This window comes from Coturnix japonica, chromosome 2 (genome assembly GCF_001577835.2).
Source record: "Coturnix japonica isolate 7356 chromosome 2, Coturnix japonica 2.1, whole genome shotgun sequence".
Classification (NCBI taxonomy): domain Eukaryota; kingdom Metazoa; phylum Chordata; class Aves; order Galliformes; family Phasianidae; genus Coturnix; species Coturnix japonica.
In genome coordinates, this window is record NC_029517.1 from 13,086,821 (window position 1) to 13,107,635 (window position 20,815).

Genomic DNA, 20,815 nt, shown 5'->3' on the forward strand with positions numbered 1-20,815 from the left:
AGAAAGTTTGGAGTAGTTACACTCTAGCTGAAAGTTCATGACCAAAGTCCTAAAAAGGTGACTGTGATAAACCTGGGTAAATACAGAATTCTCACTTAATGTAGAAGTTATTTTCAGGCCACTAATTTGTTTTGAACCACACTTTATGACTTACAGCTATTGCATATGTGAAATTATACTTCAAACGAACTTAAGTATATTTAGAACAGCAAAGAAAATGCAAAAGCAATTCCTTAAAGCTTAAAATTTACTCTGACACAAGCAAGATCTGAAGATAACACTGCATATGACTTTTCCCCTCCAACATCATGTTTTCAGAATACCAAAGCATGGTGACTAATTTGATTTCTACAGAAGTAGATGAAGATAATGTTCAGTCCATGAAATTAAGTCACATCTCTTTTCAGTTGTAATTTATAGAAGTGAATGCCAGTCTTCTAATACAGAGAGATTTAGCTCCTTTGAACTTTAAGGCCACACGGGAATTCTCAAACAGAAGCCACAAAACAAGAATACAAACTGCTGTTTGAAAATAGAGATTTATCCGAGGCAATCAGGAGAAGCACGAAGATTTGTGTCACTCCGCATGGCAAGCACCTGTTGAACGTAACACTGAAGAAAACAAACAAACACATGAAGTTTGATAAGTAAGGGACTTATAGTCACCTTTTAGTGCTCCCCTGAACTCTGCACCTGTAGGGATGCTTCAAACAATCCAATCACTTGACCTCAGAATCTGAAATTTTACAGCTGATAGTTACAAACAGGATTCCTACAGGACACCTATTGTGTATTTCACTGATCCACTGATTTATTGCAGTCCTACAAACTAGTCTGTACTGTGGAAATGTTCATCCTGTAAAGCGTTAAGACGGAGGAATTTCTATGGGAGCTCCGCACAGCGCTCAAGGTTCAACTAAAGGCATCATTTTGTTTAGAATCACCTTTCAGTTTTTTTGTCCCCTCTCCAGTCACTTCACTAATTAAGCATAGAATGTATCCCGTGGTTAGCAAGCACCCTCAGTATCAAAAATGTAGCAAAATCCAAGGCATCTGCATATCCAGGAAGATGCTTTCCAGCTCTAAAGAAACCACTAAAAAAGCAACCACATAATATGAAGAAAAGGGAGTAAGAGAAGACACACAGTCTAAGTCTCTTGGTGATACAACTGACCCTTCCTTAATCTGACAACCAGCAATTACTCCAACCACACTGAACTCGAGGCCATAGCACTGAAGAAGTCTCTGCTGCTTAAGTTCACCCAGTTCTTCACAGTGACATTTCACACTTCCAAGCAGCTTTTCCTATTACCAAACTACCCCCCGCCCCTCACTGCAGCACCACACACCAGTTTAGTTGCACTAATCAGTTCAGCAAGAAAACTCTGTTTAAGGAAGCAAACAAATGTTAACTTCAGTAGAAATTAACACAGAGTTAAAAGCTAGTTGTGACCAACTGACAGCACATGCTGTCATGCAGTTCACAGTTAACAAAACCTTGATTTAGGAAGTTATGAATCACTCAGCTGCTTAAGTTCCTCCTATAACCAAGGGTAACTAAAGAACGACTGTGCTCACACTAAAGTAGATACCTACGTTCAGTCAGCTGAGCAGCTCTTCAGGTCCACTGATGAGGTCTCTGCAGACTATAATGGGAGCGCAGGCAATGAGCTCACACCCTGGCATCTAAATTTAGGTGCTTTAGTCTGTGAGCCAGCCCTACAGTTTATACAGCCAAGGTACAAGACATGCTGATAGGCTGCACACACACATGCTGTAAGCAACTGCTGGGAGAACAGCCCTACAAAATCCCTTTTCCAAACATGGGCTCTCAGGACAAAATAAGGCAGTGTAAGAAAGCCCGCTCATAGCACACTGCTTGAATTCCTCAGCTACGTTCCATACAAGTTTCAGTTTGCATGAAAAGCAAATGGTTTCTAGATATACTTCAGGAGGGAGGGGCCCTGCCCTACAAAGGCTGTCTTTAAAAATAGCAACACATCTGAATGATTTCCAGCACACAACTGGTCAGGAAGAACATCCCTCATTCATGAGCTCTGCCAGCAGGAAAAGGGCTGATAAGGAATTGCAGTAGAATGGTGCTGCATTGTTGCTACATGTACTGCTGTTATATGTATGTACTTGAGCCTAAACTTAGAAAGTACAGCTAAGGAAAGGTTGGATGAAAGAAAATTTTTGAACAAAAAAAAAAAACAACACCTGTACAACAGAACCCAGGAAACTTGTTTTAGGGCATGCCCAGCCACTGTGACAGCCTCCAAACGAGGCACCACATCCCTGAACTGTTGTACACAGACCTTAATCTGTCCCAACCATCAGATGAAATAAATACACGGGACAATCCCCACATCCTGCACCTCCTGCAGACCTACTCATTTACAGAACCAAAGGCTGCATAAATTATTCATCTACAAAATAACACTGGGACCGTGTATTCAATCATTATGCAGCCTAATATGTTTCTACATCAGCCGTACAATATCACTCCATCTCAGGAAAGCACAGACCAAAAATCACAGGCTGTTACTGATGCTTGATAGGCCAATAGTTGGTCTATCCATTGCCCATCTGCACTCAGCCTCCTTAGTGTTCAGGATCTTCCAGTGTAACCAGCACACATCTGCTCTAACAGTTGATCAGTTCTTTCTACACTGGGTTTCCTGCAAACTTGACCACGGATTGTTTTTAAACAACATTTAAAGTGAAGATATGATAGTACAAATTCAAGAAGCTGTTACACAAGGAGCTTGAATGAAGTACTGCTGTAAATAGCAAAAAAGCATGTGACACTGCCATTGCATTATTCTTGAAGTCTCACAGAAGTTGTTGTCTCCACAGTTTTACTACAGTTTCATCAAGGCCACCAGGCATAATACTCTCCATAAACCTTGCTTAATAGAATTACATTTCCTTCATTTAACACTTTGTCAATTCATTCCAAGTAGCACCCTTTGTTAGTTTACCTACGCACATAAATTCATGATTATTTAGATCTGTGTGTGTGTGTAGGTAATATAATGCAAGCAGCTAAAAGGGAATAAAAGAAAAACTTTCAAAACTGTCCCACAATTAATAGCACAGAGCTCTATTGCACATCCCACCTGAAGCTGGAAGAACTGTTATTTTAACAGTCTTTGGAAGGCCCAGAGTAACACACTGCTTAGCACTAGATACGCAATAGCAGCTTTGTTGCCTTCAACATTACCCGTCCAGTTCAACAACTTCATCTTGCATCTGGCAGAGCTGCTTCCCCAAATTCTGCCTTCACAGCCCTGAAGTTCGAAAATGAGAAAATACACCACATTTGACAGCAAACAGGACAAGCCGATGGGACATGAGTTACTGAAAAGCTTTCTTTAACATCAAGACTGAAGCAGCCTTGAGAAAACTAACAGAAGGAGAAACAAAAACAAAACCAACCACAGCAACTCTTAAGCAAGATGTAGTTTCATAGCTTGACAGAAGAGGAGGGAGACAAAGAAAAGGAGAAAAGCTAGCACTAGTTTAGAGTCAAACTGGTATTAAAAATAAATAAACCTTAATTAGATATCACAATAAAGGACATTTAACTGCTATTTTATTCTTCAATTCTGACCAATACAACCATATAACTGTCTTGTACTTATAAGCAAGTATCAAAAGAGCTCAAATCATGTACCAGTTTCACTCACAGATGGTGGAATTTTTCTAGAGTTTTGCTATGATGTGAAATAGTGAAGAAAAAAAGTGCCATATAATATTTGTATGCAGATAGTCTAAATACAGCTCACAAGAGTAATGGAATTTTAAGTTGTTGCAGTCATCAACATGATACAACAAAACTAAGCCTGCAATGAAAACACTGCACTGAGTATACTCATCTGTAAACAGGTTTGGGACAGTCACAAACAAAAATGCAGGATCCAAAGGAGCAGAGAAGGGCAGATTGGGATGGGAAGTGGGAGGGTGAACAAACAGGAGAAAACACTACAACAAACCACACTGCTCAGCCTGAGATACTGAGCAAAATCATCTTGACAGTGTTTAACAAAGAGACTAAACTTATTCCTTAGAGCAGCCAAATTTGTTCATTACAGCAAGTTCCTGGGAATTGCTTTCCTGAAATAGTTATTAGCAGCCCTAAGCAGGCTGGAGGCTGGAAACTTCCCTGACATGCACACACTGTTTCAAAGGACAAAGCTAACAGGCAAAGAAAGCTACTACCAAAACTGTGCCAGGCTGCCTTCCAACTCAAAGACCTGTCCTGCCCTCCCACCAGCAGCTGCCTCCTCAACAGCACACACAGCTTAGGTGGCCATAGCCCCAGTCCTCAGATGTTTCATTTCAGGAGCACTGAGCTGGGCTGGCGCCTGTTAATCACAGCTCATAGCCGGGCTGCCAGCTGCAAGGTCGAGGGCTCTGTTCAGTCGCTGCCATGCTGGGTGCTGACACCACAGCCAGGCCCAGGCCTGCTCACCCAGAGGTGGCCTCAGCCCTCTGCTCCACCTAAAACAAAGCAGCTCATCTGCCAGCCTAGAGAAAAGAGGCTTCAAATCCAAAATCAGGGGGCTGAGCAAAGCCATGTGTATTTATTTTCAAGTATGGCAAAGGATTTTTAAGCACTTACCCACCGAGACAAAGAAAAGGTGAGATGCATGGAAGAAACTGAAGGCAAGTGAAGATTTAGTATAGAAGAGTTTCCAGGTCTAGTGTAAAAAATAAGAAACACACAAACATTTTCAAACATCAGTCTTACTAGACTGAATTAAGAAAAAAATATAGATATCTTGTTGCTTAATGTTGTTTTTATGCTCTAAAATTAAAAAGGCCAAGTTACCTCCTAGCTTGGATTTTTTTTTAAAGAAACAATGAACAACTCCACTTAGAAATATATATGTTTATATATATTTTATATATATATATTTTAAAGTAAGCAGAAAAGCCCCAAGGAAGCACACGTGTAAATTGGAAAATACCAGTTAAGTGTCAGATTAGAAAAAGCTCACCCCCACAGGTGTGGTTTGTGCTTTTTCTTCCCCCACGCAGAAATGCTCAGCTGTTCCGGGCTGTCTCTGAGCGTGCAAGGTAAATCTAGACAAGCTGAAAACCCACAAGTTGGAGAGAAATTTCCCACAAGCCCTGTGTGAAAGACTGCCTCCTTATATGAGTCTTTCAATAGTGCTTTTCTTCTGAAACAAAGTGCAATGAGGTACAGCGGACAAACTGTAAAGGTAACTGGGCCTTTTGTCATCTGGCTCCTCCACCCACTCGTGCTTTGCGGCACAATAGCTCATTTACTGATTCAGATTACAGCAGCTCCATGCAGAAACAATCCTTTTTATGTGAAGAGAATCTACCACAGGAGTAAAATCTAAAAATACTGCAAAAGAAAAAGTCCATAACAACAGTTTAGTAGAACTCTTCATTTCTTCCCTTTGAGACAAAGGCTTCCCCACACTGATTGTGTGATAAAAGACTTAGTCACTCCTTTCTTGAGTATGACTAACAACTTGCAAGAGGCAAAAATACGTACGTACCCTACAGTAAGCTATATTAAGCCGTTCATCTCTAAAAATACAAAGATCATTTGCGTTGAAGCAGAAGTAGCTGCAGTATAAAAATCCATGATATCTCCCCTCCCCACCTCCACTGAGGAGAACAAAGCGGGATACGATATAGATCTGTGTCTGCACGTGTTATCCAAGAGGAGCTGTACATGTTTGTTTACATCAGCCAATAGGTGCAGCAGCCACAGAATAGCTGCGCTCAGAACAAATAGTGGATCACATGGATCAACCAGCAGCCTGCCCAGTCAGCCATACATTAATGCGAGTAAATCATAGGAGACCGGCTGGGCTGTTGGGAAAGTCTGGAAGAAAAGATGGATAGCCTACCTACACTCTACTTGCACTTTCACCTCAGAGAAAATAGTTACTCCATCCCCCACAAGCCACTATAATAGAATAAAGATAAACGCAGGGATTACGCCAAGTTGACCCCAGGCTTTGTTCTTCCCCTCCAAGCACATTCAGTGAAAAGGTCTAAACACACATCTGATTTGACAAGCATTCAGATTCACAAAGAACGTGGGGAAAGTGAAATCATACTTGGGGCCTTCACGGGTCCCTGTGTCAAAGGTCATTTAGCAGTATTTCAGCTGCTGCTTGCTAAGGTTTAAAATGAACTAGTTTAAACCCCCACTGCAACAGACACTGACATATAGTTTGTGCCAGCCAAGAATCTCTCATAGCATGTTTAGCAAAGCTTAGTTCACAGACAATATGATTTCTTAAACATTTAAACCTCACAACAGGCACCACCCCATCTCCACAATATTCTCCAGAAGAGATGAATAGTTTTTGTTTTTAGCAAGATTCCTATTGTCAAATCACATAATTAATCTGCAGAATATTGAATTATTATTATTAGAAAAAGGGCCTGAACAAAGCACTTACATGGTTCCCCCTTTACAAAAAGATGTGGGTTGTCATTGTGCTGTTGGTTTTTCCAGCTAACTAAAAACTGATCAGTCAATTCAAGTATTTAAAAATAAATAAATATCCCATTTATATTACTTAACCAGAAAGCACAATTCTATTTAATAACTTGTCACTGATTTTCTCAGCTTATCAAATATCAGTCTTTGAGCATTCATTAGGGATGTTTAAAGATATAAGTTAGAAAGTAATTTTCAACAGTAGCAAGCTGGACAGCTTCAGGGCTAACAGGAATGGGGCAGCAGCAACTGAAAACCTGCTGAGGAACAGCAGTACAGGAAAACAAATGTATTCTTTCCAAGCTTTTGTGAAGCACGCTCTAGGTTCTGAGCTACTGACTGAGAAGGCTGCAAGACTCTCACTCCAAAACACATCACAGCAGAGCAAAGAGGAGTCCTACTACCTAAGAAACAGTTTCTAAGGCAGAGCTTTCTTTAAACAAAATATATGACTTTATGCATTACGTATAACAGCCTGCCCACAGCAACACACAGTAGCATAAAACTTCTTTACCTGAGGTAATTTCAAACCTCCCTATTACAGAAGGTGGTTTCACATAAGGAAGCAGGTTTGCCATAGCTGCTAAACAGACAAATTTCTGACTTAGTTAGGAACCCAAATTTCCCTACACTTCAATGATGCCAGATGCTGGAGGGCAATGTCCCCTACCACTACCCTTAGCCCCATGCTGAGGCATTAAGTGCACCTGCCAAAAGGAAGGCTCTGAATCTTGAGGTTTCCAAAGGCACAGGATTTGGTAGCACCTCACACAGAACCCACAACCAGCTGCTTCTCAAGCAAACAGCAGGACAGCACGTGTTTATAGCAGGATGTGCTCCATTAGCTGAAATGAATGTTGCATTATGTTCCTTTAGCTCATGCACTCAAGCATCAATTTCAATAACCTTTGGGTAGAAGACATAACCTTCCTCTTTTTGTCAAATGAGAAAAAAACAAACTTAAGGAAGCACAAAGCTTGCTTTTTCTTTTTACTAAGGAAATAAACCCTCATGAACATCCAGACATCCAGCAGGACTTGATCTACACCCTTTCCCCATGAATAGGAAACCAATTTGAATAGAAAACTTATGCAATCTTAAAATGGATTATTTCCTTCCAGGGCCCTCATGCCTAAATGGAAGCCCATACGTAACAAGCTTTCCATGAGTGCTGCACTTGCTGCAGAAATGGAAAAAAAAAAAGTTAAAAATAAGAATATACTTCTAAAAAGCCTGAAAAAGGAGACTAACAAATCCTGGTCATTCCTTATGTGATGCCACTAGGATGACAACACAGACATCATGAGGCAAGACAGGCCTCATATCTCTCCAAATCCCTTCCGTCCCCCGGTGAGAACAAAGCACATGGCTTTTCTAATGACTGCCAGATCAAGTTCAGGACATTATGAAAATCCCTCCTGTTCTATCATGCTGTGCAAGTGAACAGATTCATCATGTTGGTGTAGTGGCTGACTAGTTTTCAAATATTCTGAGTTCCGTATGCTGCAAGACAGTTTAAGAACCAGGGAGGTACAGAAGAGGGAGATTTAATGCAAAATAGCATCACAAGTATTGATTAGACATCACAAATAGCATCTGAGGCAGGAATATCAAGATGTTTTGTCTGTGTGGTTTTCCAGAGCACCTTTACAAGAAGAAAGAAATCTAAGGATAAGCAACGAATGAATCTAAAAATTTTTGGAGGTGACAAGTGTCTCCTGAAGCAGTCTGACACTCCTCGTTTTCATGCAGTACAGGCTGTTCTGCTGTGGGTTACATTTCAGTCTTTGCAAGTTTAATAAAGGGTTCTTGGCGACAACATACCAAGTACTGAAGTATGCTGCAGAATTCACATAAGTCCTGTAAACTACACAAATTGTTTCAAGAAATCTAAACCACCTATTATTACAGCAGAGAGATCATAAGCCTTCTTTAAGCTCAAAAGCTTTGTTCCCTTGTTTTCTGTCGTGTTCCCCTGCCACCTCTCCCCCCGCTTCTTTCCTGGAATAGCCTTGGGAAAGAAGCAAAGAAAGGGGATCAAAATGTACCGTAGCTCTGTGCATCTTCAAGTTTCCTTCCAGTCCAGCAAGAAAAAAGATCTGAAGGATAAGTTGGTCTATACACAGACAAATTCCCTTCACATCATTTCCATAATTCATGGACTTTCTGCATAGCTGCAACTGATAAGTATTTTGCTCCCACAGACATTAAGGAAACCCATAGCATGCTTCTAGAACAACCATTTGAGATGCCTTTAGATCTCAAGCAGATCTCCACGACACAGGCACAAAAACACAAGTACGTGCTTTTAGGGCAGCAAGTATAGGTGATGTGGATTTGGATTTCCTCTACTGCCTAAAATGACACAAACAAATGCTCAGAGAGTGAACCAAGCCTGGAGGCTCACATTTCTGACTGCATCTGGCAGCAGCTACCTCAGCTTCAGAGCAGACTGTCTCCTGGCAAGCTCCAGGATGGCCTCATTAACAGGAAGCATCTTCCTGGCAAAACAGCACAGAGTATGACTTAAGTTACCAGAACTCATGGCTGATAGACAGAGAGCACTAATGAATTTCTTTGAGTTCTTGGTAACCTGGATAAAACAACGTAAGAGTTCATAACCACACCTAGGAAGTCTTTAGCTTCTCATAAGAACCACTGCTATACGATAAAAATGTGAAAGCCTCATGTTTGTCTGAATCACATTCATCTACATACAGAAAGGAGATCCCATAAATTGGAGTCACTGAGGCTCACACAGGCCCTACAACACACAGTAAAAGCAGAAACAAAGAAGATCAGTTAGATGACATAAACAACCAAAAAAAACAACAAACCAGTATCTCAAACAAAGCAGACAACTTCTCAGGAATAGAAGAGAAAGATTCATTCTTAACCTGTGAGTCTGAAGAGAAGTGGGCATTTCAGGTCTAAATAAGGCTACAAGCTACATGCTTGAGCTTTGCAGAAGCCTCACAGTGCTGAGAAGTGTTGCATGCTTACATTGGAGCTAAAGACTCCCAGGTATGGCTGTGAACTCTCGTGTTGTGAACACCTGCTTCTCAGAAGCCAAAAGGGATCTGATTTCCCCAAAATTCAATTCTGAATAGATGCTTTAGAGCCAAAAATGGCTGGGAAGAACATTTAATGAAAAGGCAGAAGAGTAACTCGCACCTTAATCAAATCTGGGAATGGTAGACTAGTGCTCAGTGAGCACAGTGAGGCACTGGGTGATACGTTTCAGCAACCTCCACTGGTGCAAGTTTTTTTCTTGTTTTTATATACAGGCATTGCATGCAGTCTCTTCCCCTTCCCCCTCCCCATTGCTGGCAAAAAATATGCACAACTAATGGTTATGACTATGTTGTAAGATAGCATTCTGTAGCTGAGTATTTGCTCTGTCAAACAGTGTTAATTCACTCTTTGTGACTGCTGTCATTCCCATGGAATGAAATAAAAGGCATTATTTTTGGAGCAACCTAAGCAGCTCTTATCAGAGGGGTACAGAACACCCAGAAACTAAGAAAAATTGATCTACATCAGTCCATATTCAACTACAAATGACACCTGCCAGTACAGCATGATCCATGCAAAGAATACATACAATAGTTCAACCAGGATATCTGCCTCCAAACCTTAACCTACAGCCCTTTATCATAAACCCTGAGTTTCTGTGTGTTAACAGCAGTGCATTTGTCAATAGAAAAGGCAAGGGCTGGCCACTAGGATTTCACATACAGAACTGAAATGCAAAATAGCAAGGTATGAAAGTCTAACAGAAAGAATGATTTTAACAGGGAAAAGAAAAAAAGAAAGAAAACAGAACAAAACTGACCTGAAGAAATATGTGGTGTGTGGTAGGACTTAATTCTAGCAATGCTTTTTAAAGTACAGGTGAGGTTGTGTAAGTGCTTATTTCCCAACTAGCAGGTACAGACCCAGCTAAGTCTCTCAAACATTCCTTGCTGCAGAGAATGTCTGAACGGGACATCTGGCAGAGCTCCCCAGCTTGGCCAGACAGCCTGACACACCATATCACTTACTGCACATTAAGGGCACAACGTTAAGGAACAAGATGACTGTTTTCTCCCCACTCGACATAAAGCCCATCACAAAACTTTTGGAATGCTTTGAATAATTTAGAATGAAGAGGTTTATTAAACAGATCCTTTCATACATACCAGTTTTCATAGACAGTACTTTAACCAGCCACTCCAATGTTGCACCCTAAACACTAGGAAACTGGTACTAACCTATCTGCCAATGGACTAACTTCCTTTTCTATAACCTAAATACCTTTTGGACAACAAGAACCATATTTCCTATTTCTCCATGTGACTGGGTTGAGCTTTCAGCTGCTTTACTGTTGTCTCCAGTATTCTGTAAACTTTCCCAAATCCGTCCTGAAAAGCTGGCACAGCTCAATGTCACAGCTGTGTCAGGACAGGTCAGCCCAAGGCAGCAATACCTTTCTCAGTTGGATTCTGAAAGACAAAAACAGTTCTACAGTTTCCATTCATATTCATTAATGCATTAGGGAAGTTGCATTTATGCGCAACACTGCTTTCAGAAATGCCAACTAAATCACAGATGCCAGAGGATTTGCAAGATACGTAGTGATCTCAGTCCCCTGTAACTGATACCATCCTTGCATTTTAACTGAAAAGCCAGTATCACCCACCAGCAACCCATCCACAAGGGACTACAAGAACTTCACTGCCCATGGCCTGTCACAGCAGTCACAGGAACACGCAGAGGAGAAACCCCACAGATCTCTGAATAAAATGGCCTGGAATTTATTGCAGTTGTCTCCATCTACAGACTATCCAACGTTAGAGATAGATAACTAAGCAGAACACAAAGTAACACAAAGGTTATTCAACCAGTATTGAATGGGAAGACAAATTATAATTGGCACATTCCGTTGCTATAGGTATTTGTTTTCAGGTCGCACCCACAGTGACACATCAAATAGACCTCAATCAGCAAGACAGACTGAAGAAAAAAGTCAAAGTCTTAAAAACTTAAGAATTTAAGGACAAGTTTTTTTCCAGTTCTAACAACTATTCTACATTCTGTGTACTCAATTATTTTTATGTTAGTTTAGCAGATCACATTCACCAGAAGTTGTTCTTTTATTGACAACAGAGAATCTTCCTTAATTGGAAATATAAATATAAATGAAAGCAGTACACTCTTTTATTAAATGTAGAGCACCTCTCAGGGTTGGTACGTCACAGCATCCAGAACGTCATCTTGAAAATTGTAATTGGAAGTTAGAAGGGCAACAGCAGCTGCTACAGCTTATGCATACAGGAAACTGCAGAAAATACATCATTTACTTTAACAGCATATTCTCAGAGCAGGTAAGTGTAGCTGTCAAAACCCTGATAGGATTCCTTGATATTTTTCATGCTACTGTGCTCCTGCACACAGACTTGTACCTCTGCTCTCCAGCTCACTTCAGTTTTATTGTTTACATCCTCCTCCAACATCTGGATTCCCTCTGTCTCAGCCAGCCCAGTATCCTTCAAATCTGCATTAGCACATCTTCCAGAAGACTTAAACTTAGCACACTTCTGCAGGGCAGATTAGATAATCTGTAACTAATCAAAACACTAGAAATAAAGATTAACAAGACAAGAGAAGGAAGACACCTGCACACTGAAAATGAAACTGAACTGCCACACTCCTACAGCCAGCCTTCCCCCACGTGTACACACCAAGCAGTACATCATCCACTTGCTCATCAGTATTTTCCTGCCGGAAGGTTCTTCAGCACCAGTCTGTAAAGCACCTAGGAATACTTTTGACAGCTGAAAAAATTAAGTTTATTTTACACCCGTTAACGTGATCATAAACCAAAGGCTATTCTCCCCATCTCCCCAGTACAGATATCCTCCATGGCAGCCTTGTCATTTTTTGCTTTCTAATGGACTCATTTTATTGTACGCAAGAAGCCCCAGGCATTCTGTGCAGCCTATTACTCTTTGCTACCCACATTCAGATGGCTAATCTGCTATCAGCCACGAGCTTGACAGACAAAAGGAAGGGCAGGAAAACAGCACACATGGCTGCGCACGCGCACACACACTTCAGCTGCAAAATACTTCGACGGCAGAATCCAGGAGCAACAAGACAGACATTGAACTGCTTCTGTGGTCAAATGAAGATGTATGAATTCTCTACAGATAGATGAGCTGAGGAGACAAAAAGAAAAGTTGAAGTGGAATGCTTCTTAAGACACATCAAGGCACACACTTGGAAGTACATCCTAACTTGAAAAAGTCACAAATACCTTTATTCTAAGGATTTGCTTTATAGCAACTTCAGCATGCTTACAAATATTGGTTATAATTAGGAAGATTAAATGAGTGCATTAGCAAATGGCTAGAATAAGACATTTGACAAGCCCTCAATTTTATCACTTCTGGATTCTTACCTGCTTGAAAGATAACTCAAGTTATTTAAAATAATGGTAAAATTACCTATATCCAAACTATGTTTATATGCCAAGCACACAATTTTACTACCTTTGTTTTTGCGCACCAAGTAGCTTTATCTCCCTCCCCCCCTTTTAGCTTATTCCAGCTTTAAATGGAGAAGTCTTGGAATTCCATACTAAAATGAAGAAAACACTCTGATAACTGATAGAGTTCTTAAGTTCCCAGCTCTCTTCTCCTTTATGAAGGGATGCATCCCAGCAGAATCAAAGAAAGCATTGATAAAAGAATACTGGAATATTTCTGGAGCATGAGATCTACAGATGACAGTTTGCACCTTACAAGAACTGTCAGGATCATAAATATCTCAACATGCAACAGGTTTGTTCAACTAGGTTTAGTCAAATGCTTCATAATTTGGAAGCTAAAGTTCTCACACTTGTGTGAACTAGCTTAGCTCACAGCAAGTCTGCCGCTAGCCTTGCTGGTTACACATTCAGGTACCAGTCTGGTTCATCATTCCCAGCTATGCAGATGGATGTCTGAAGGTGTGCTTTATCACACGTGGTGAAACGTGGAGAACTATGGCACGTTACGCTGCATTTTGTCAGGGGAACTATCCTCCTTTCCCATGCTACAACTACCAATTCATGTTGCTTCTTGTTTCTATTTAACTTTTTCCGCTTTCGGGCTCCCAGAACATTGACCGCAGCTTATTAACCGATTCCAGCTTAGGTTATTATTAGTTAGAAATATATTTAGAGTTTTAGCAATACAGTATGTCAGTCAACTTTAAAATCTGCAAGAAACACAAGATAAGACTTATCACAAAAAAAGTACATAAATAGTCAGAACAGTCTTTTGCACAAATTAGTCTCCACACTTTATAGTATCACTGCTGAATTTACCTTGTGTTACCACAGGGAGCATTCAAGCCAGACTAATAGAATAAGGTATTGGATATAATGAACATACGAATGTGAGAAGAAATTCCTATTGCAAACAGATTCACTCTCAGCACTCGGAACAGCTAGAATGTATCAAAATGTTGTTAATACAAGTGACCCAAAGTGCTGCTGTCTACAGGACAGGTCTGGCTGAAACAGAGTTGTCTTGTTGCCTTCCAGTCAAAAAAAGCTCCAACCCCCACACAGGGCATGCCCCAGGGAAGGGAACTTCCTCACTTCTGCAGCACCTTCATCCCTGGTGGTACCCTGCAATCTTATCTTGCTCTCCCACATGTACAAGGTAAGAATAAAAAAATATGCTGTATTTGCATATGTAATTACAGTCTAGTTCCACCGTGAGCTAAAAATTACTGGAAGTTGAGAACAGATATGCATGATGACCACACCTTCGCTTTCACATGAAAATGCTTTGCAAGGAAGGGGAAGGGACAGCAGCAGGAAAGGAAGCCAGTCATTACAAAGCCAAACCGCTTCAAAGTCCTTGCTCACCACCTCATGCCCCTTGAGGAACCCACTGCACCTAGGTCCTTCCTGAAAACAATACTCGAAGAACAAGCCCACTAGTGCACAACCTGCAATTCCAATAGTTGTTTGGTAAATACTAGAAACAAAGCAATGACAAACAAAATAGAAGAGAAGATTAAACATGCTACAGATTCTGAATCCTATGCCCTTCCCCAGCCTAGAACTTAACTGGACTGACACTACATATCATTCTGGAACTTCGGCAAAACAATATGATGGAACAAGATGCAGGAAGAAGGAAAATTTGATGTATGTCTGAAAGAAAAAGGCAAAAAAACCTCAAAACACTGAGGAAAAAAAAAAACTGTTCAACTACATGTGCAAGGAGATAAAAAGCCAACTCATCTCCCTTATGTTTTCAGACATTTTTCCTCTTAACATTACATATTGGCAGTGAGTTGCTAGAAACAACAAACAAGAAAACTCAATCTTTGGGTCAAAGACATCAGTTCAGGAAAAAGCAGCTTAAGTCCCATAATTAAGGTATTATTTGCTGTTCTTTAGCTCACACTTTTTCAGACAGAATAGATTTCCCCAGGCCTTTTCCAATCATGCCACATTTGTGATGTTTTGTAATTTCATTTTGCTTTCTCCCATAGATGCTCTGCAGACAGATGTCTCTACAAAACAGAAAATTGCCCTCAGTATCTGTCAGTTGTCTGTCAGAATAAGAATGTTGGCTGAAATAATGAAAATGTTTCATATCACAATAACTGAAGGTACTATCTAGCATCACTGACCCAAGTACTGTTTGATCCTAATAAGGCCAGGCAGACTGGTTCATAGGTAAAAGTCCTCAACCACAGCAGATTCTTAACTCCTTTAGTTCAAGTATTGCCCATAGATGTCTCTCAGGAGCATGGCGCAAAGCCAGCATTAGAATGTTATTTGCCTCTGGCGCTCTTGCTGGCTCCTCCAGCATAGCTGCTATACTGGACTCAAGAAAAGAGGAAAAAAAGCCACAAAGGCACATGGGAAGAGAGGACATCTGCATCAAATCCAACACACATACAAAATATGCACTTAAGAGGCAGTTAGAGTAGTTTCTTTTCCTTCTGATGCACTTTACACCATTCTCTCATGACAAAATCATGAGTTCCTTAGTGCTTAAAGTAGTTTCATGAGTACTGCTCAAGGTCTGATAATTGTACCTGGACACCCTAACTGGATAGGATGGAGAGGGATCTCAGCACAGAACTGAATTTCTTCATTCTTTCATGATTGAGACTACGAAAAACACAGAAGAATGCACTGATCATTACATGTGTTCATCTGCTCTACATAATTCTCCAAAATAGGATAGATACATGGAGACACTGAAGGAAAGGGAGATACTACTGAACAGAAAGCAAGCATTTGTAATGAAAACAAAGGATGCCAGTTTTCAGGTTTTAACCTTTGGGTGACAGCAGTTGTTAACCAGACTGCTTTGCAATAACAGGAGTAAAGTCCTCACATTAAGAAATTGTGGCAGCTGGGAACGACAGCTGAAAAAGAGAGAGCTGAAATAGACTGCTTTCAAATAGCACTGACTTCCTAAGGATGAGAAAGCATATTTTCAGTTAATTTCTGTTGCTCTTTAAAAAAAAAAAAAGTTAAAAGATAATTCCAGTAATGGTATCATAAAAACACTTTCTCTTATTGAGCTGGTTTTATTTAAAAACAAAAAAAAATCAAGCCAAACACACACGCAAAAAAAAACGCAACTCTATTAGGGTTTCCTCAGGGGACAAACTTGCAAGCCTAAAGGACCCTGGTTAACATGTTTACCACTAACCAACTGAAACATTTGAATCATTGCCCAGCTGCTCCATATGTAAAGATCCAACCTTAACAGGTTTCTTGTTTCTGCTCTACCACCTACCCTCACAGGATGTGAAAGGAAGCTGTCATGCAAGACATTTGCACAAGAAATCGGATGTACAGGCACAGTTACTGAGAAGACTTTGTACATTTATTTTTACTACCTGAAAGGCACTGACACGATGGTGATGAAGACGGTCTGTTTCTCAAGAACACTGATACGGATTTGTAAAGCCATGCTGTGTTTAACTGTGGTCAGTATTTTACAAGTCTCACCATTGAGTGTGCTTTCCATTCTTGTGAACTATCAACACAACTTTTTCTGATCTACACAAAAAAGAGCCAAATAAATTATTAAGTAAACACACTGAGGCTCATCACAAGAGGAGAGCTTAAAATAAGAGGAAGGCAAGCAAAGATTAAAAGCTATAACTGCATAGTTTAAATATCAACTTGTTACTCTTTCCAATAACTTAAAAATAAGACATCAGACAGGCAGAAAAGCAAATCAAGATCCATAAGAAATATTTGTGCCTTTGATAGTTAGTGCAAGAAATTGACTGTATCATAGGCAACAGCTTAGAAAGCAATAAAAAAAATAAATGGAAAAAAAACACCACTACCCTTGCTAGCTAATCTAGCAGAACGCGTAACAACCAAACATATAAGAACCCCAATGTGAACCCCCCAACTGTAGTATTTCAAAGCATAACCTGATCAATTGATGTTGAAGCTGTTTCTCACTGTGACCCCCTGTTTCAGCCAGCCAGTAACCAGGCCCACATTCATCACTCCCTGAAAGGCCACCAAAGTGTCAGACACGAGGCACCAGACCTTACAGTACAAAGTAGATTAATCACCTCCCTGATACACCTTCCCTCCTTACCACGTGCTCTTTGCCTTGCCCACAAAGCCCTGTCCACTAACACTCATATCCTGTTGCTCTATGAAGAGTTCCTTCGCACAGCATTGTCCTGAACAAGAATAGTCCTGACCAAATCCTACCTATGGCAGCGTCCTGTGACCACAACACATGCTGGTAAGACTGCAGCCCACCCAATCACTTCCCCACAAGCTCCTCGGCAGGAAGCAAACCCTACTCAGGCCTCTCTCCAATGCATCTCTGCTTGGTGGCAGCAACCCCTGCAACCAACTACAGCAGTAGGAAACTTGGACTTGGCATGGGTTTGCTCTAGCAAATAGGCTTTTCAAGTCTGACATTTAGGTGCCTTGGGGAGAAACTTATTTTAAGGAGGAGTTCTGCTTTTTTGTTTTTGTTTTTTAAACCTGGCAAACGTTTGAAATAACAGCCATATGCTACGACTCTGTTAGTCATCACTGCCCCAACAAAACCAGAATCTGGACAAGTTGTCAGCCCAGATGTGAACCTCCCAGAAAGCAGCCTTCTGAACGCCCCACACATCAGAGTAGGGATTCTGATTTTAACAGCATAGGTCTTAAGTGAATTCCCTCCTGTTTTGTTTTACATTTGTCCACCTGCACATCATTCAACTCAAATTAAGAATACAAGAAAAAAAAAAATCATCTCTTGCTCATTTTAAGTACAAAGTACATTTTAAGTACAAGCAATAAATATGAAAAAGTTTAAATACTTATACTGAAAGTAACAGTAACTGGTAAACATTTAAGTCTCTAGATCAAGCCACGTGCAAGTGTAGTCCCAAGAATTAAAAATGGACTGAGATGCAGTCTTGCCATAGACTTCCTGTGTGACCTCGGGTAAGTCACTTGAGACTTTAGTTCTCAAAAACATCAGTCCTCCTGTAGCTGCCAGAACGAAGCGCCAATGTTTCTGAGACCATAGTTGCGAGCCAGATCCTGCTGCTTCACCATAACTGGGAAGATCCTTTTGAAAAACCTAAGTAGGAACTCAGGAATTTAGCCATCCTCTTTGATATTAAGCACTCAGTGTTCATCCAGAGCTGTACATGGAAAACTGGTACAAAAATCTACACAAAGCAAGAATTTGGTTTACATTTCACACATGTATAAAACAAGAGCTTAAAAACCATCATAGGTAGAATCCCTCAGACACCCGCAGATGCGGCATGCAGTGCTAAGTACTGGCTTTACAGTCAACAAAGCACATCACACACTCATCCACTTGCAATATCAATTAGCTAGATTTTTTGAAGTGACTGTAAACAGCTAATGAGCTAAAGACAGCGAATTCACATTTTTGGTAAATAATGGCTTAGTTTATAAGCACAGCTCCTTTATGGCCATTTGGCCACATAGCAGTTCTAGAAGCTTTCCTTGTCCTAGAGAGCAGTTGCTAAAAATTAAGAAAATGTTATAAAAGCCCAATCCAAGCTTCGCAGAACCAGGCTTTACTTCTTTAACACAGTAATACAGTCCCATGCACACAAGAAATCTTTGCTATCCCTCACTGGCATTTTAAACCCTACAAATGCACATTTCCACGTAAGGAAAGTCATCACATAGGTATTTTCACTTTAGGTCACTCCTGCCTCTCTCTTCCTCTACCCTGTGATGTAAAACATCAGTAATATGCTACAGGACTCAAATAGCCCCCTGCTTGCAGTTGGAAAGGAGGCACAGCCTACAGAGCTCATCTCTCTCTGCACTGACAGGATAAGAGCTCAGTGGCACAGCCAAGGCCTAACAGTAGAGCAGCACTGTTGACAGCAGCAGCCCTGTTAAAGGCCCAGGGCCGAGGCCTAACCCAGAGCAGTGCTGCTGACAGCAATGGACCCAGTACAGGCCCAGGGCCGAGGCCTAACCCAGAGCAGTGCTGCTGACAGCAATGGCTGGTCACAGGCCCAGGGCAGGCAGCAGGAAGAATGTCTGCTACAGTATGAGATTTCCACAGAGCACTTCAGCTGAATTCACAAGTCAAATCCTCAGACTTTTAACTGAAAAACTAATCTGGATGATCTATGATTTGTAAGGCCACGTTCCAGCTGAAAGTTTCATCCACTTACTACTCCTCTTACCTGCTGCTTCAGCAGTATATTTACAGTAGTATATTCAGCAGTATATTTACCATAGTCCTGTAAGCAAGGAAAAATGTTTGAGACAGCCAATAGCCTCAAAACACAAACCTGTTTCAGGTAGCCAATCCCCTTAAACAACTGCTCCACAACCACTAAAATAACAAGCACTAATTGTAGAGAGAAAAAGTGAAAAGATACATCACTTAAGTGTATTCTCTTACATTTCAGTAGTCAAAATAAAAATAGAACTATTGCTGGTTCAAATGAGAGAAGACTTGCTTTGTTTCAAACAGTTAATTTGGTTGTCCATATAGATCTGTTCACTGTGCTTGGAATTCTAACTTGGGCTGCATTCTTCAACTCTCCAAAGGCTAATTTAAATTAATGCTGGAGTGTTGGGAGGGGGCAAGAGAAGCAAAGCACAGTGAGGAGTGCTGCATCCCCAGCATCACTGAGACCTGACATCCAGCCAGCAGCTGTCACCTTGCAGTTAGCAGAAACACACCGTGCTTTTAGCTTATCCAAAGGCACTGAAGGGCTTCTTACACACATCAGCTTTGTAAAATAAATAAATAAAATTATGTGATTATATAATAGAAAGAGGGGGAAAAAAAAATAAAAAGAACTGTAAAGCAACTAAAAGCAGCACTCTAACAAATCAGCCTACACAACATTTTATTAACTTACTGTTACCAAGAGGGAGAGAGAAAACAAACAAAAACCCTGCCTCATGCTTTCTCCCCCCCATCTACCCATCAGCATTCAGAATTGACTCAGTTCCACCTATCTTTCTCCTTACTGCTGAAAATGCATACGAAGAACTGAAGGTATATTTACAGCAGTTTCAGTACAACATGAAAGGTTGATAACATCTTTTTACAGTGTCTAGTAAGCGAAGCTCCAAAGGTTCTACTCTTCTCAATAATAGCAAAGAACAAGATGTACTATTTTTAGTTTTGCTTTTTAATAAGAATTAGGACAATATAATATAATAGAAACATTGTGAAAGCAACTAAACTCATCCTGCAAGCCTATTTTTACTAGAACAAAAACAAGAAAACTTTTGCTGCTATTGAATTTATTCAGTGTGCACAGTACTAGCAGAGCGTGACAGTGCAGATGACTGGTAAAATCTCATCCCTCTTTTCTCCTCCCACTTTTTCTACCAAAAAAAAGGGGGAGAAGGTGAATAGTAAAAGAAACTCCCAACCAGCACTACGTTCCTGCTTTATCAGAACGTTGCTGTTATCTTAACACTTCACTAACTGCTTCAGAGCAGCAGATGTTTCCATGTACTGGACAGACATAAAGACAGTGACGCAGAATAGTTTTCCACAGGTATGAGAGCTGCTGGATCTCGTTGCTTTAAGGCTTTAATGGTAGCACCAATCAGACAGCTCTTCTGCTCATCTGCCGTAGTGGTCAATAAAGAATACAGGGACCAACCAGCTCTACCATTTAGATCAAATTGTCTTTCCGTAGCAGTTAATGCATCAGGATGGCAGCCATAAGTTCTGGCTCTCAAATGCAGAGACAAAAAGAAACAAAGTTAACATAGCTATTCTCATACCATAAAGTTTGTTAGCAGGTAAGCAGAAGGAA

At 40.6% G+C, this 20,815-nt stretch overlaps 1 protein-coding gene across 2 annotated transcripts in view; it reads right to left on the reverse strand.

Annotated features, from left to right (window-relative positions):
- The window catches only part of LOC107308928 (zinc finger E-box-binding homeobox 1), a 97,689-nt gene that overhangs the window by 74,348 nt on the left and 2,526 nt on the right, over positions 1-20,815 (reverse strand). The window lies entirely within an intron of this gene.